Genomic DNA, 14,404 nt, shown 5'->3' on the forward strand with positions numbered 1-14,404 from the left:
ACTCTTGTGGCTCGTTCGTGTTCGTTATCGAGACTGGTTATCGTGATTCCGCTAAGGTCCGTGTCTAACGTTAACGCCACTGAAGTTTGGACCGAGTGTCGAGCCGGGACTCGAAATACGATTCCAACTAATCGAGGTCGCGATAATCATTTGTGGAAATAAAACTATCGCCGAACGTTGCGTTATGTAGATTCTGGGTCAAATTCGTATGCGTTTATCCTTCTCTCGGCCTTTGGCCATAGTTCGCTACGCGATTCGTTGTAACGGTTGAGTAAGCTACGTGGCGTGGATAAACAATCGGCTATCCGTAACCTCGAGCACCGAAGGAAGAGAGAGCGAGAGCCTGCGGTACCGTGCTCGATGCTAAATCACGACATTCAGCAGCAGCAGCAGCAGCAGCAGCAGCTTACAGCATCGAGCAGGGACTTATTATACGCGCACACTCGAATGCACCGCGCAGGATATAGTCGGTGACCTACCGAAATGACCTCGTCGTTACGTAGGTACGAAAATCCGTTACAGGGAACGCGGAATGCGGGTGTAACACAGACGCACACACACACGCGTCGCGGTTCTCCCGCATCGACTGGCACGCGATGATTATTATCGTTCAAAATACGAACTGCACGCACTTGACGTGCGACGATTATCCGTGCACGAAAAGCTTCACCCGCAAGGGTGTTCGGCCGCCCGCAGTCGAAGAAAGCAACGGATCTTCCATCGACGGACCTAACGAGCTATCGAGCTCGAGGGAACTTCATCCCGTTAATCCTGAAATCCTGCAAGTCGATAAACACCGAGTAACACGACCCCTTCTGCATGCCGATGCTTCGAATTACCAACGCTTCGGCCTGCTTCCAGGAATCCACGCATCTCGGCTCCGACTCATTCCGGCCCTTTTCGCCCTGCGGGAGACGCTGGACCCTGATGCCCGAGGCCCCCGCTGGGTTATTCTTCTTTCCGAGTATTATCTCGTCCGGACCTGCCCTCGTACAATTCACGGCTAAAACATGTCGAGCCAAAGGCCAGGGCGTGTTTTTCAGCCTTAAAATCGGTCCCAGAACGAAAAAATGTCCCGATGGTGATATTGCCTGCGAAAAGGGAAAACTTTCAGGTACCCTGCCACGTTTCTCCTCTGTGATTCGTGAATGGCTCGGGGTATGGAACGGATGTGTAATTGATTGTGTGCACAATCGGACATGCCATCTATCGATTAAACTCGCGTCGGGATGCCGGTCGTGGCGCTGAATAAGTAATTCGAACGCGCCTTTGAAAACCGGTTTTTCAGCCACCCTCCGGTGTCGGGGTTTGACCTGGACGTCGACTCGCGATGCTGCTGGCAAGGGCGAGCAGGGAAGACAGGGATATTAATAGCCGAGGGGTTGACCCGAACTACAATGAATACGCTTCGCTCTTATACTCCGGAGTCCCAAAGAGCCGAGTCTACGTCTGGCGGACCCCATTTGTCTTGGTCTCGCCCAGCTCCGGATCGTTTAACCTGAGATGACTGAAGGTGGGAAGGAAGGGGCGAAGAGGTGAAAAGGAGAAAAAGATACACTCGGGAGAGATGCGATCTACGCAGGGCCCGAAAACCTCGGGTAGGTGCGTCCTTGAAACCCACCGCTCCGCAGCCTCGCCGACCTTCCGTTAATTTTCACTTTTTACTCCTCCAAGGAAACTGGTATTATTCGTGGAAAATTGATATTAATAAAAACTGTGCAGTCGGAGACGAGTAATGTCTTCCTTCTCGAGTTCGGCGAAAGCGACGACAACGAATTGAGCTGGTCATTAAAAATCGTGGTAAAAGATACGGACGTAAAGAGGTTGAATCGATCGTTATCTCACACTCGGAGGGGCGGGAGGGGTGCGGAACGGTGACTCGGCGAGTCACGTCCCATTGTGTAACACTATGGCAAAACTGGTGGTATTTAATTCAAGGAGAACGAGGAGGAAATTAGAGAAAAAGAAAGAGAGAGATAGAAAGAGAGATATAGAACGGCGTCCGACGGGGTCGCCGTCGAAGAATCCTGCCGCACTTGGAACTCGGTTACTTTGCGAAATTACACCCGGTGGAAAAACCGCTATGGCCGACCGACCGACCGACGGCGTGCAACCAGAGTCTATTATAATTCTATTATCGTATACCGTGATCGGCGCACAGCGTTGGTCTGCAATCAGATCTGGCACGTGATGTTTTATTCCAAGTATACAAGTGTGTATAATATATTTATGGCGTAACCAGCCTCCCTGTTTTATTTCCATCCGATGAAAAGACGAGGAGGAGAAGCTTTGCGAGCAAGACACACACGCACTTGTACATACCGCGGCATGCACAGGATCGAATCGTGATCGTGAAATCACTTTTCACGGATAACCCCCACAGCCGTGAATCTTCGATACGTCGAGGAAGAATTACATTTCGGCCCAGGTTCCATACGCGATATCAAGGCGGGATTCGTTCCCGAGTTTGCGGAGTTTATTATGCCGGTTTATCTTGGTTTAAACACATCCGCATACACAGTACGAATCGCACTGTTGCCGTAGGAAAGCGGCGGCGTACCGTTATTCATTTGAACGATTCCATGAGACACCCTGGAACGCGCAGCGTAAACACCAAAAACGAACGAACCAAGGTACACGCTGCTAGATGAGTCTCGTTCAAGACTTGTTTGTTATCCCTGCGTATAAATAACTCCGTTGAAACTCCGCGGGAGAGCCGCGGGGCACAAAGTTACCGGCATAACTGGTGGAACCCCTCCTTCTCTCCATCCATCCATCCCTCCTCTCGACCTTCCTCCTCCCTCCCGCTGTTCCCTTGGGAGATCCTCTTCGGAACGTCAAGCCTCGAGTGAAATCAGTATGAAACAAGAGACCCTGACTATACAGAGTCGTATTTTGTTTGCTACCTACTTGTACACGTAGCACGTGGGACCCAAGGCGGATGGTTCGCACGTGTTGACGAGGATGAGATTCTTCTTTAGTTTTAATTCTCGTTTTTTCCCTCTTCCAGCTTTCTTCTACATCTATTTTCCTCCGTTTCCCTTCACGGAGCACTTCTATTTTCCACTATACAGAGTCGACCTTGGGTGGCCCTGTATACACAGAAACACATCTCGTATCTCCTTCGGGAACTGAGCTCTGCCGGCCTTTCAGTCGTCGCAATAAAGGACCTCTTCCAAACTCCTCCGTATATCGTGCTGCCGTTAAATTACCCAGCCTGGTGTACCAGTTCTATTATCTGTATGCACGCTTGTGCAAATATGTACGTACGATGAAAATATACGGGACGGCTATTTTCCTTCGAAATCGCTTCGGTTTGTCAAAGCGAACCGAAAAGAACCTTGTTCGAGTCCAATAACTCGATTAAGATCCTCCTCGTTTCTTGGTAGTATACTCTGGACTCGATCGAAGTTTGGATTCGAGAGGGACGGTGTTCGCGTCGTTTGTTATAACTTTGCGAGTCGAAGAAAGAACTCTCTTGTCTCGTTCTTGAAGGTGGTTGGATTTTCCTGGAAATAAGGAATCACTCGCGCACGTGGAAAACTCGGTCCATTTCAATGGAATATCCCCGAGTTCAAGGTCGAAGAGAAGCTCGCTCGCCTCGCGTTTGCGCGATTCGTTCCATCGTCGGCGTCCATGTCACCGCATAATTACCCACCATGCACTCTCGAAATAAGAATGTTCGAACGGTAACTTTTGGAAATTTCTTGCTCCTCACCCTGCTATTGTCGGTCCTTGAATTAGGGCGGGGCGAGATCCGAGATCGGAGATCCGAGGCAAAGGACGCGACGAGGTAAAGCGGTTCTGTTGTTTCGCAATTCGGTCCCAAAAAAGCGATAAGGAGACGGGAAGACTGGCCTCGATAATAACGGAGCTGCAAGGGCACATCTGACTACGCGTCGCATGGATTATGTAAATCCAACATTATAACGAGGCAGGGTTACCAAATCAACGTTCACCGGGCCGAGAAGGGCCGACAACCAACTTTTCCACGTTGGAAACGTTTGACTAACCCGGCAATGCAGAGCCAGAAGGTAAACTTGGCACTCGTTTCCCTTTCGCCAAATTTCACCAAGTCCAATCTATATTACTTTCAATTAGGCGACGGGCTGAGTTTGAACTTGATTTTCTACCGCGGTTTCAAAAGAGAACAGCGACTCGGTTTATGGACATCAAGAATTCTCGAGATACGTATATAAATCGGTTTGATCCGATTATATTCAAACGAACGCGATGGAAAAAAAGGAACAACCCAAGATAGATGTGCTAATAAAACATTCACGTCAGACGTTCTTTCCCGACTATGGATAACGTTGAAATACATGGATGGACTTTTACAAGATATTTCACCAAAGTGTGTCACCTAAAAAAGTTGGAACCAAGGGCAGCCACACTCGGATCAAGTGCCTGCTCAGAAAAGTGGAGAATCTCTGAAGTCACCATCGTGCAGGCAATTCCTCCTTGTCTCGCACGTCTCTTTTTGTCGCGTCGGCGGATGTCGAAGGCACATTCTCTCGAGTTCTGGTTCCTGGGTTTCCAGTCAGGTAAACCGAGTTCTCCGCAGGTATACGAACCTGCACAAACCGACACACCTGCATCCTGACGATGCGCACGTAACGATAGCGGTCTTTCGCCTCACCCATCTCGTCGAGAACTTCCCACGCCGCTGGTCGACATTGTACCGCAACTATACCGTGCCTTGTACCAGTGGTGGATTTTTCATTCCTACCCGGTTTCGCGCTCTCTCACGTATGTAATTAATGCGTTCCTAGAGCAGCGAGGAAATACCTTTGCGTAACGCGTTTCTAAGCGCGAGCTGGATGAGAGGAAGAGGAAAGTGACGTGGAACGTCTGGCTGGCGTTACGTTGGTAGGTGGTAAGGTATGCGTGTAAGCGGTCAACACGTGTGCGAGCACGAAACCAGTCATTCTCTCTCGGCGTTACAAGCGAGCCGCGCTAAGAAGTGTGGCGGATATAACCGGAGTGAAATATCGCAGAGACCGACCGACGGACAACGAATGACTCTGTTCCGAGATACCAACGGACTTGGCGCATGCAGCTCCCAGAAGACACGACTTGAGACCGGGAAAACTGGACGAGCGGTACTCGAGTTTAGCCGAGTATTCATGCCTACTCAACGGCGGCGGCGCACGAGTGCAGCTCATTATTCATCATTTCAAACAAAACCGAGAGCCGTTCTTCCACGTGGCACCGAAGGCGAAGGACTGACTGGAGATACCGACGAGCGTGCTCAACGTCCAAGGACGAGCAAGGTCACGCGATGCTTCATCCACCGCGTTATATACAACAAATTCGGCGGGAAGTTGCGCCGCACGACCGCTTCTTCTCCTAGGTTTCACCACTCTCCGGATGATAATGTACGTACACGGACCCCTTGGCTTATCGCTTCGACGTCCTGCAAGGATATCGGCGTACACCGATCCACCCACGAACCTTGGAACTGCACGGAGCACGATGCACGTATTAACACAACGACAGCGTCGTGCGGTAACCCCTTTATCACTTATCGCTACCTTACCCCTCGTCTCTTGGCGTGTCCCGGCACGTTTCCGGATCCCGCCCCAGGCGTAACGATGACCCACATGCCGAAGGGTCATAGGTCGACACTTTCGTGTCCGTGCCACCGTCGAAAGGTATCGCAATGCGTCTTTGTTTTCAAACAAGGTGAGCGACATTCACACCACGACTTCGATCACCTCGGGCGACGCAATTATCAACGTTGACAGTCGAAGCCGATGGGCAAATCGGCTTACACGCTTACGCCTAGTCACGATACGCCTAAAGGCCCGTTACTGGCGTTACTCGATTTCATTTCTCGTAATTCTCCCTCAAACGGCGATCGACGTGTATCGCTTGGCGAGCCGCGGCACGTGGGCGATGTCGGTGTGTCGGAGTTACAGGCTGCCCTCGGGCGTTACTCAATTATAAATATTCCGTTAATTGCGGTTAGCGGCAGGGTGATAACGACCGATGATAAGGTCCGGAGTAACGCGGTGAAAATATTTTTGTCGGTGGAGTTAAGCGGTACACCGTAGGTAGGCAGGGTCTTTCCCTTCGAGCTTGCGGGTCACAGACGCTTTATTCGTGTGCACGTGGGTAATCAAACTCGTCGCATGTGTGCGTCACCTATCCGCATCGCGGTTGGCTGGATGGCAAACTTGCTGACGCTTGCGTGGGCGTCCGCATACTTTACTTTACGGGCCTGGTTGTACAGCGGGCGTGTTTTACGCTGCGGCGAGCCTGTTCTGTCGTGGTCCGCTTTTAGAGCCGGCTAGAACCGGTGGGACGAAATGGGGGCGGGGGAGGGGGAAACACGCCGAGATTAAAAACACTCAAACGTCGTCGACCGGAACGTAAAAATAACTCGTTAATTGCCCATGCCTCGTACGCCTATACTTGATTGATTTTTAATCGCTCGACGCGCTGTATTTTCCGCGTGCATCGCGTCCTATCGTCGTTCTGTCTTGTAATATGCCTATATCTGGCCAATGCCAACGTGTGATATAAGTATCTCCGTGAAAAATGCATTTACGCATTGCTCGCTTAAGCGACTTGTAATTATCGACCGTTGATCGACGCGCAAAAAAATGCCTTGTGTACCGTATCACGTAATGTTACGTTGCGTGCTGTATTAACGATGATTAAATACTCGTCGGCAAACGGGTCATCAAAGGTCACACGATACGTACTTACCGCATCTCCATCTTCTTGCACGTGGATTAGCGTACCTTCTCGCAAGACGATCACTTCTTCTCGGGGAAATTTTGCTCTCCCTGTAACGAACTTTAGACAACCTACGTTATTCCATTCTAGGAGTTGACACAGCCCAGTTTTGATTGCTTTTTTTTCCAAATTGCCGTGTTGACCTTGCTCCGAAAATCGAGGTAAAATAAATCCAATGCTCATAGGTTTTACCGCCACCATGGGAATTCGTTACGATTTCTTGCACGACACTTGCGAACGCGTATTTTGTTCCGTAGCAGCAATTCACGGAACGTTGCCTGCGCGATGACCAAGCTTTGCTTAATAACTCATCGTTATTTCAACGTTGCGCGTCGATGAGATACCGCAACGTACCTCGGTGTTGTTTCCAATACTTACTTACACTTTTGCATCGATAAATATTTTTTCAACCAGTTAATCGTTAGGTAAATGCAAGCTGTTCAAGCCCGCGGTCCTCAACGTCATTTCCCTTAACGATTTCGACGCTTCTCGATGGTTCGATCTGCCCCGGAGTGCTTCTCCGCGAGTGCTTACTAGACGATCGTTGTTATTCAGGCGTGTACGCGTTTCGAATTATTTCCACAAATGGATAATAAGCGGGAAATCCACGCTGCGCTGATCGAAATCTCGACGATGATCAGTCGTCCTTGAGATGGCGATTATCGGTTCTCACCCCCCCCCCCCCCCCCCAAATTATTCGCCAGGAAATTCTAACGAACGTCGACGTAACAAACGTGTTCCGAGAACGAAGAACCTGCGCCAAAGTGATCGGGGATGCGGGGATGAGGTGTGAAAAAGTTTGAATTCCCCCTATAACTTGTTGCTGGTGGAGCAAGTTTCGTGTGCACGGGTAGACGGTATGATACACGGACAGAGGCGCGCGCCGCGACGAGTCCCTCTTTCCCTCTTTCCCCCTTTCCCTCCTTCCCACCTTCCTCCTCTCATGTGGCACCTCCACCGTACATCCAACCTCCTCCCCGTCGGTGTACGGTGGTTCTCGCACACACGGGCGAAAACGCGTCCATGCCCGTCGTTGTGTACCAGCCGTGAGTTTTATCGTCTCGCCGCGTCGCGGCGCCATCGTCGAGTCGTCGAATCGTGCTGCCGAGCCAGTCCTTTGTGCGAGTCCCGGGAGGCAACGCCGCGCGCATTATACTCACCCCTTGAAGCTACCCTTACGGGTTTGTGGTAGGACTAGGCCAGTGACTTTTGGCGGAATCGAGTGCCGAGAGAGAACGACTGAGAAAATAGCGGGGTTCACGCGGACGCAGGGAAAGGGTGGGGAAGAAACGTGTGCTAAAACTCGGCAATTTTATTTTCTAATTTTTTCCCTTTCCCCACCCATCACACCCCCCGCCCCCCTTCTCCCCCTTAGCGGGAATTCGGCCTTCCTTACTTTACTTATTCGTTTTCGTATCTCTTTTTTTTAGATCCTTATTTTACTCATTTGTTTTTTTATCGCAACCTCACGCGGACGGATCGTAGTAAACAATATCGCGCCGCGTGTGCTTTTGCTATTGTGGATACTGGATGGTTTTTTTTTTTTTTTTTGTTTTTAATTTTATTTTGCACTTTTCTCAACGACCAGCAATGCGGTAGAAGCACGAGACTTGCGGTGAAATATATTGTACACGACAATTACGAGGGTGAAATATATTATTCGTGCGCAGTGTGGGACGAAATAATTGCTGTATGATGGTACACGTTCACACTTTAACAATGGATACCTGTGCAACGTCTGGCGTGACCAATCGAGGTGCGACTGTATAAATGGATGTAAAACAGGTGAGTTGTGGAATTTGGCGGTGTAATCCCCCCCCCCCTCATCTCCCGCCCCTCTGACGACCCTCTTTGCATCTCGATTCAATCCCCTTGATTTGCACTCGAATGCGACCAATCGATTAATTCGTACAACGCTTATACTGTCCGCCTTCTTTACACGCATCACCGGCGCAGTTTTTGTAATGATTTTATCATCGTAAACATGTTTCTTTCCATGATCGTAGAAAACTACGACACTTGTGAGTGTTGGTAAGGAAGCCATTACCACTTAGTTTATTATCGGTTCTCTGGAAACGTTTACTGCCAGTTCTCTCGCTGTTTCGAATACACACGGCACGGAGAGGCGTTTTACACGCGATTGTGTTTGCGCGTGTGTAAGAGGGTAAAAGGAAAAAAATAAATAAATAAAATAAATAAGTATAAAAAAGTTTTCGCGTATATATAGGTGTGATAAGATATTCAAATCGAACCGCACGTTTGTTGTTTCTTTTCTTTTTTCCACTTTTTCCTCTCTCTCTCTCTCTCTTTCTCTCTCTCTCTCTCTCTCGGAGCGCCAGCTGCGTTGAGAATTCGAAACCACGATTTAAAATGAAATACCTACATAGTTCGCTCGTGTGTGTACATACAAACGTTTCTCGGAATGCTTACAAGCTCCTTATCGTTACCCAAGGGGCTCCTCTTATCGCTTCTGGGTGGCACATCCTGACCGAGATAAACCGTTTTCAAGCAGCGAACGCGAATCGCGTTGTCTGACCGGCATATCCGCGCGGACTACGTCGTTCACATACAGCATCAAATGTGCAACGTCCTCGTTTATCATCGCTCGTTGTTCCCTTGCGCAATTGGCTCATTCGCTCGTTGTTTCGCTGCCGCTTCGAATCGTCGACGACGATGCCTTCTTAAACGACGAGAGACAGCCGGGGGGGATTCGATCGCTCTCGCCGGAAATTTATTGCGAAAGGCTCTTTTGACACTCGCGTCGTACGATATAAATCTCTTGAAAACCGTTTAATCTATATTTAAACTCCGCGTATCATCGGTCGGATTGGAAAAAAAAATAAATAAAAAAAGTTTGTAAAAAAAGATACACAAAAAATCAACATACGACCAGATTTTTTTCCTGGCTGATCGATTAATGTGTTTTCAGTACTTTTATCTAGGTTTTGTTTCGCAGTAATTACACTGAAACTTGGACCGTTCGTTTTTCATTCCGCTCCCTCTCTCGCCGCTAAAAGCACTTAAATTTCCATACCGGTTGACCTCTGGATCCACTGTGACCACTGATCATAATTACCCTGATATCGCACCGGCTCCATAATTACTTACGTTCTCTGAATATTTCCCTTGATTATACCGTATATATAATATGAGGCCTAGGTTAAGATTGAAGAATAATTCGGTGCCTCAATTCCCCAGTTTCGTTTCTTTTCTTTTCTTTTCCCTTCCCTGCAACTTCCTTCGTCCTTTTCTTTTTCCCGTATAAACCTACGATAGCGACGAAAAAAGAAAAAAACACTGCGAACTCTTGGATCTCCCGACGACCCTGAATTCTTTCCACGATGTCTCCTGGCGCAAGTTTGTAAGACGATATCGTCGTTGATTGTTTTTTTTCTTTTTATCTTTTACTTTTTTTTCTTCCTTCTTCTCCTTATTTCTTCTCTTTTGCGGGGGCATAATATCACTCGGAAGCCCCGGGAAAAGCTGGAGAGACTCATCCGGTGAACCCGGGGCTTGAGAACGAGAGAAGAAGCGGCGTCGAGGCGTCGAGGCGGCGCCGGGAGAGCCCGGAATGACATAACGGATGTCTGGGTTTCCTTTCCGTTGCCAAGTGGACATCCACGCCTCGAGGCTTGCCCGACTCTCTGGAAGTAGCGTGTGTGAATAAAACTCGGCCAGCTCGGTAAACCCACCGTGGTAAAATCCTAAGAAAGAATTACTCGATGCGGGTATGCATGTATGGATTAATTGTAAGTGTGTACGGGATGCGAGTGAACGTGTACGAGTCGGTTGGCACGTTACGTATGTTTGCCCGTAAAGCGGCTCACGCTTTTCATAGAATTTTTACGATTCTGCACGTACGGAGATATATATATATATATTTATAGTATTTTACATATATATATATGTGTGTGTGTGTGTGTGTGTGTGTGTAATTGTTGTTCGAACGGTAGGAATAATTTACCGTCTCCAGTTGAAAACCCGTCATTGATATCGATCGCCGTATATAGGTGGCGCGGTCGGCAGGTGGGATATTTTTTTAGTTCCTTTAGAAAAAGATGAGTGAGAAGGAAGAAGAAAAGAAAGAAAAAAAAAAAAAACCGCTCGGTCTCGTATACCTACCGGCGTGTGTTTGAATAAATAAATCTGAAGTGAAGAAAGTTTTTTCTACGAATTATTTACCTTGCGTTTTTCTTTTTTTTTCCATCTTCGTTTCGCGCGATGCTTGAATTTTTTTTTTATTTTTTATTTTTATGTCTGTTTTTTTTTTTCATCGTCACGATGACTTCAAACTCACGTTGGAAAGTTTTCAACGTTCGCGAACGCGACGGACGAAAACTATACTTTCGTTGAAAGGTCATTACTATTCACGGTGACAGGTATATATTACACACAGATATCTATCCATCTACCGCACGGTACTTTACATACCGTGTATGGAAACGCGTTTGTGCCTCTGCAGGCATATAATGTGGAGGTAGTCGATTGAAATTTCTCGTCTGTCCTCTCGCGTGTACATCGATAGGCGCGGCGGAACGTATGTATAACGGTGGCTGTAGCCGATGCACGTAATTGTCGGTTCGATTACGATCGTTGACCGACCGGAAATGGCATCCGTCATTCAAGCTACACGCGACTTTGCGTCACCTCTGCAGCGTCGTCCTCGCTATCGATAAAGAATTAGGTGTATCGTCTTCTATTCGCGATTCGCACGGTTCTGCAATTCGTTGTATCAACACACCACGTCCATTGCGTGCGGTCTGAGGTCGTCAGCCAAAAACAGTCGATCGCTTTGAACTATATACGATAAATACTGTCAATTTATTCCAAGAGTATAAAGTGTTCCGGTATATACGATTGAAAATTTCTCCTCACGGTAAAAAGTTGCTCCGAATTGGATTTCAGTCACGAATCGATCGGTAATTGAGGGACTATTTTAAGAGCAAAATTGACGCGAAATTTCATCGCAATTTAATTCGTACGTTACGCAGGTATCGCATGTATATACGCGCACCTTGCGACTGACCTAGGCTAATTGTAAGGTCGGCCTTTCGTTGCACGGTTCCGCAAACGTCGACAAACGAACGGGCGACACGCATCGAGGGATCCATCAGGGGTCAGAGTCGGAACCCCGAAGCCAGCAGCAGCAGCAGCAGGTGGGAAGCGAGAGAGAGATAAAGATAAAGAGAAAGAGAAGGAGAGGGAGAGATGGAAAAGCAAGAAGGCAGACTGGCGCTTCAAATTCCTTCTTTCGTCCATGCAGCTCCTCGGCGTTGGGATTCTGGGTCATGGAACGAGACTGGAATGAGATGAGAGGGGGGTGGTGGCCTCTCAAAGCGATCCTTGGCGAGCGGGTAAAAAGGCGGAGGTCCTATTATTACTGCATCGCAGGGGTGAAACGCCGCCGCCGCTTACAGGACGTTTCTGTCAGCGAGACTGGAATAGCGGCAAGATGGCGGCGGGGGAGTTAGTCGGCCGTCTTCGGACTGTATATTTTAATGGCGGAATTCATTCGCGGCGCGTACACGAACCACTCGTTATCCTCGATTTATGGCCGAGGGTGCCCTGAATCCTTATGCGGTCTTCGGACTTCGTACTGGTTTCTCGGACCGGTAATACTGGCTCTGAGAGGAGGCAGCCGCGGCCAGGCAAAGGCAACTCTTGCGACCCGTTCCACACGACAACGCGATCTTTCTCGAGAATACATTTACATCCATCCTTGCGTACCGAGAAAGAGAGAGAGAGAGACCTGCATCGCAACAAAAACGAATCCAGCCAACTCCTTATACAGATCGATTTCACTCCTTGGCGAGACAATCGCGCGATTCGACGATATGAAGGCAACTCTGTCTAATGCCTACTTTTATAAGCAATGTGCCGCGTGTCTTACCTAAATATCGATCGTTCAATCGATTCCTGAATGCAAGAACCAATCATACGGAAAAAAAACAGTAAAATAGCGATAGGCACGTTGATAAACGTTGAAATACTTCTTCTTCCAGTCTTTTACGGAGGATGCAAGCTCTGCTTGGAGAATACGATATTTTTTATGATTACGTGATCATAGTTCTGCGATCAGGATAATTTTCAATTTCTTACTTCACTTGGTTCTTGGGGTACTTTTTTCAAACACTAGAATTTACGTGCGTATGAAACTATCGGATAATTGTTGGAAAAATATAGGAATTTTACTGTCGCTACGACCCGAATGTGTGGTATCTATATTTATAATTTGTGGAACTGAAGTAATGATAATGCAACAGCCGCTATACAGTAATTTTCTTAATCACCCAGCGGCACGGTTATTCCGTTATGGAAAAACTGTGTCACATACGTTTATTGCGAAATCAATTATACTGATATAAACGTAGATATTATACGAGTAATGCAAATTGGAGTTCTCTCTTTTTAGGTAGATAATACATACTTCATCAATCGTGCATCATATATTTCACCCAAAAGTTGATCGAACTTTCTTATAAAACGATAATAAAATCTCGGAATGGAATTTGGAAGTTGAAATTTCATCATTCTTAATTAGATATCGTATTAAAGGACAAAACAAAGAACCAAATCGTTAATTTATGTAACATGTAATCTGGAAAGCCCTGAATTCCATGGAATAAAATATCGCTCGGGACACCGATTTATCCAAACACGACCGAAGGCAAGTCCGAGTCGATATACAAGATTGATCAGCGATCAATGCGAACAATCAGTGTGGCACAATTTTCTACCCGTAAGGAGCATATTTTTTTTTTCTCCTTTCATTCATATTAGGGGGAACACTTGATCAAATCTGATTTACTTTATATACATATACGCAATGCGCGATTAGATTTAACTACCGCCGTACAAGTTGTTGTTACTTTTCCATCACTCGGCTTGTCGTCCACTTGGCCCACCGCTGGTGACCGGACAAAGGCGATAAGGCGGCGTTATCTGAACGCTGCGATAACTCGGGCAACCGATAACACCGGATAAACAGTATCAATGCTTGTCCGTGTGGTGTACCTGTAACATTATATCGCTATATTTGGTCACGGACCTCCTGCTCCGCATTTATGCTCGCACATGCCGGTCTCTCGCACGTGGGTAGCACGCGATAATTCTCAGCTCGTCGGAGGGTCGCTGTTTTTTTTTTTTTCCTTTTTTTTATCGTCGCCGAGAACTCGGCCGTCGGATAAAGACGACAGTTTATTTTTACGATCGGAAACGGAAAGCGTTACCTTGGCTGTAACGTAATACGAGCTGCGCGAAGTTAGCTCGTTCTTCATACAGTTCTTGCAGCTCGCGTCACGCCGAGGAACTCGAGCGCGAAATTTGCCTCCAGGGTTTAATTGGCTCGCGTTAAAGATTTCCTCGATCCGGAAACTCGGGGAATTCAGCTCTTTCGTGCACTCCGGGGGCGGTGTGTGCTTTATACACGTATATACGTGTCTCCAAGCCGCGACTGCGAGGAGAAGGAGAACGATGGTGCAACGGGCTCAGACAGCTGCGCGCATTTAACTGTAAGTGTACCATTGTGGGGGGGGGCTTTGTAATTTACAATTGGACGAGACTCTGTAGCCCAGACACGATTATCCCACCTCCTCCTCCACTGTAATGGAATTAATTCTCCATGGCTAATTGCTGCAGCCATTTCCTGCACGGCGCTCGG

At 47.8% G+C, this 14,404-nt stretch overlaps 1 protein-coding gene across 4 annotated transcripts in view; it reads left to right on the forward strand.

The window, feature by feature from the left end:
• The window catches only part of Kdm3 (Lysine demethylase 3), a 211,604-nt gene that overhangs the window by 98,664 nt on the left and 98,536 nt on the right, over window positions 1-14,404 (forward strand). The gene's annotated exons all lie outside the window — the stretch shown is intronic.

Source organism: Neodiprion pinetum, chromosome 6 (genome assembly GCF_021155775.2).
Source record: "Neodiprion pinetum isolate iyNeoPine1 chromosome 6, iyNeoPine1.2, whole genome shotgun sequence".
NCBI lineage: Eukaryota > Metazoa > Arthropoda > Insecta > Hymenoptera > Diprionidae > Neodiprion > Neodiprion pinetum.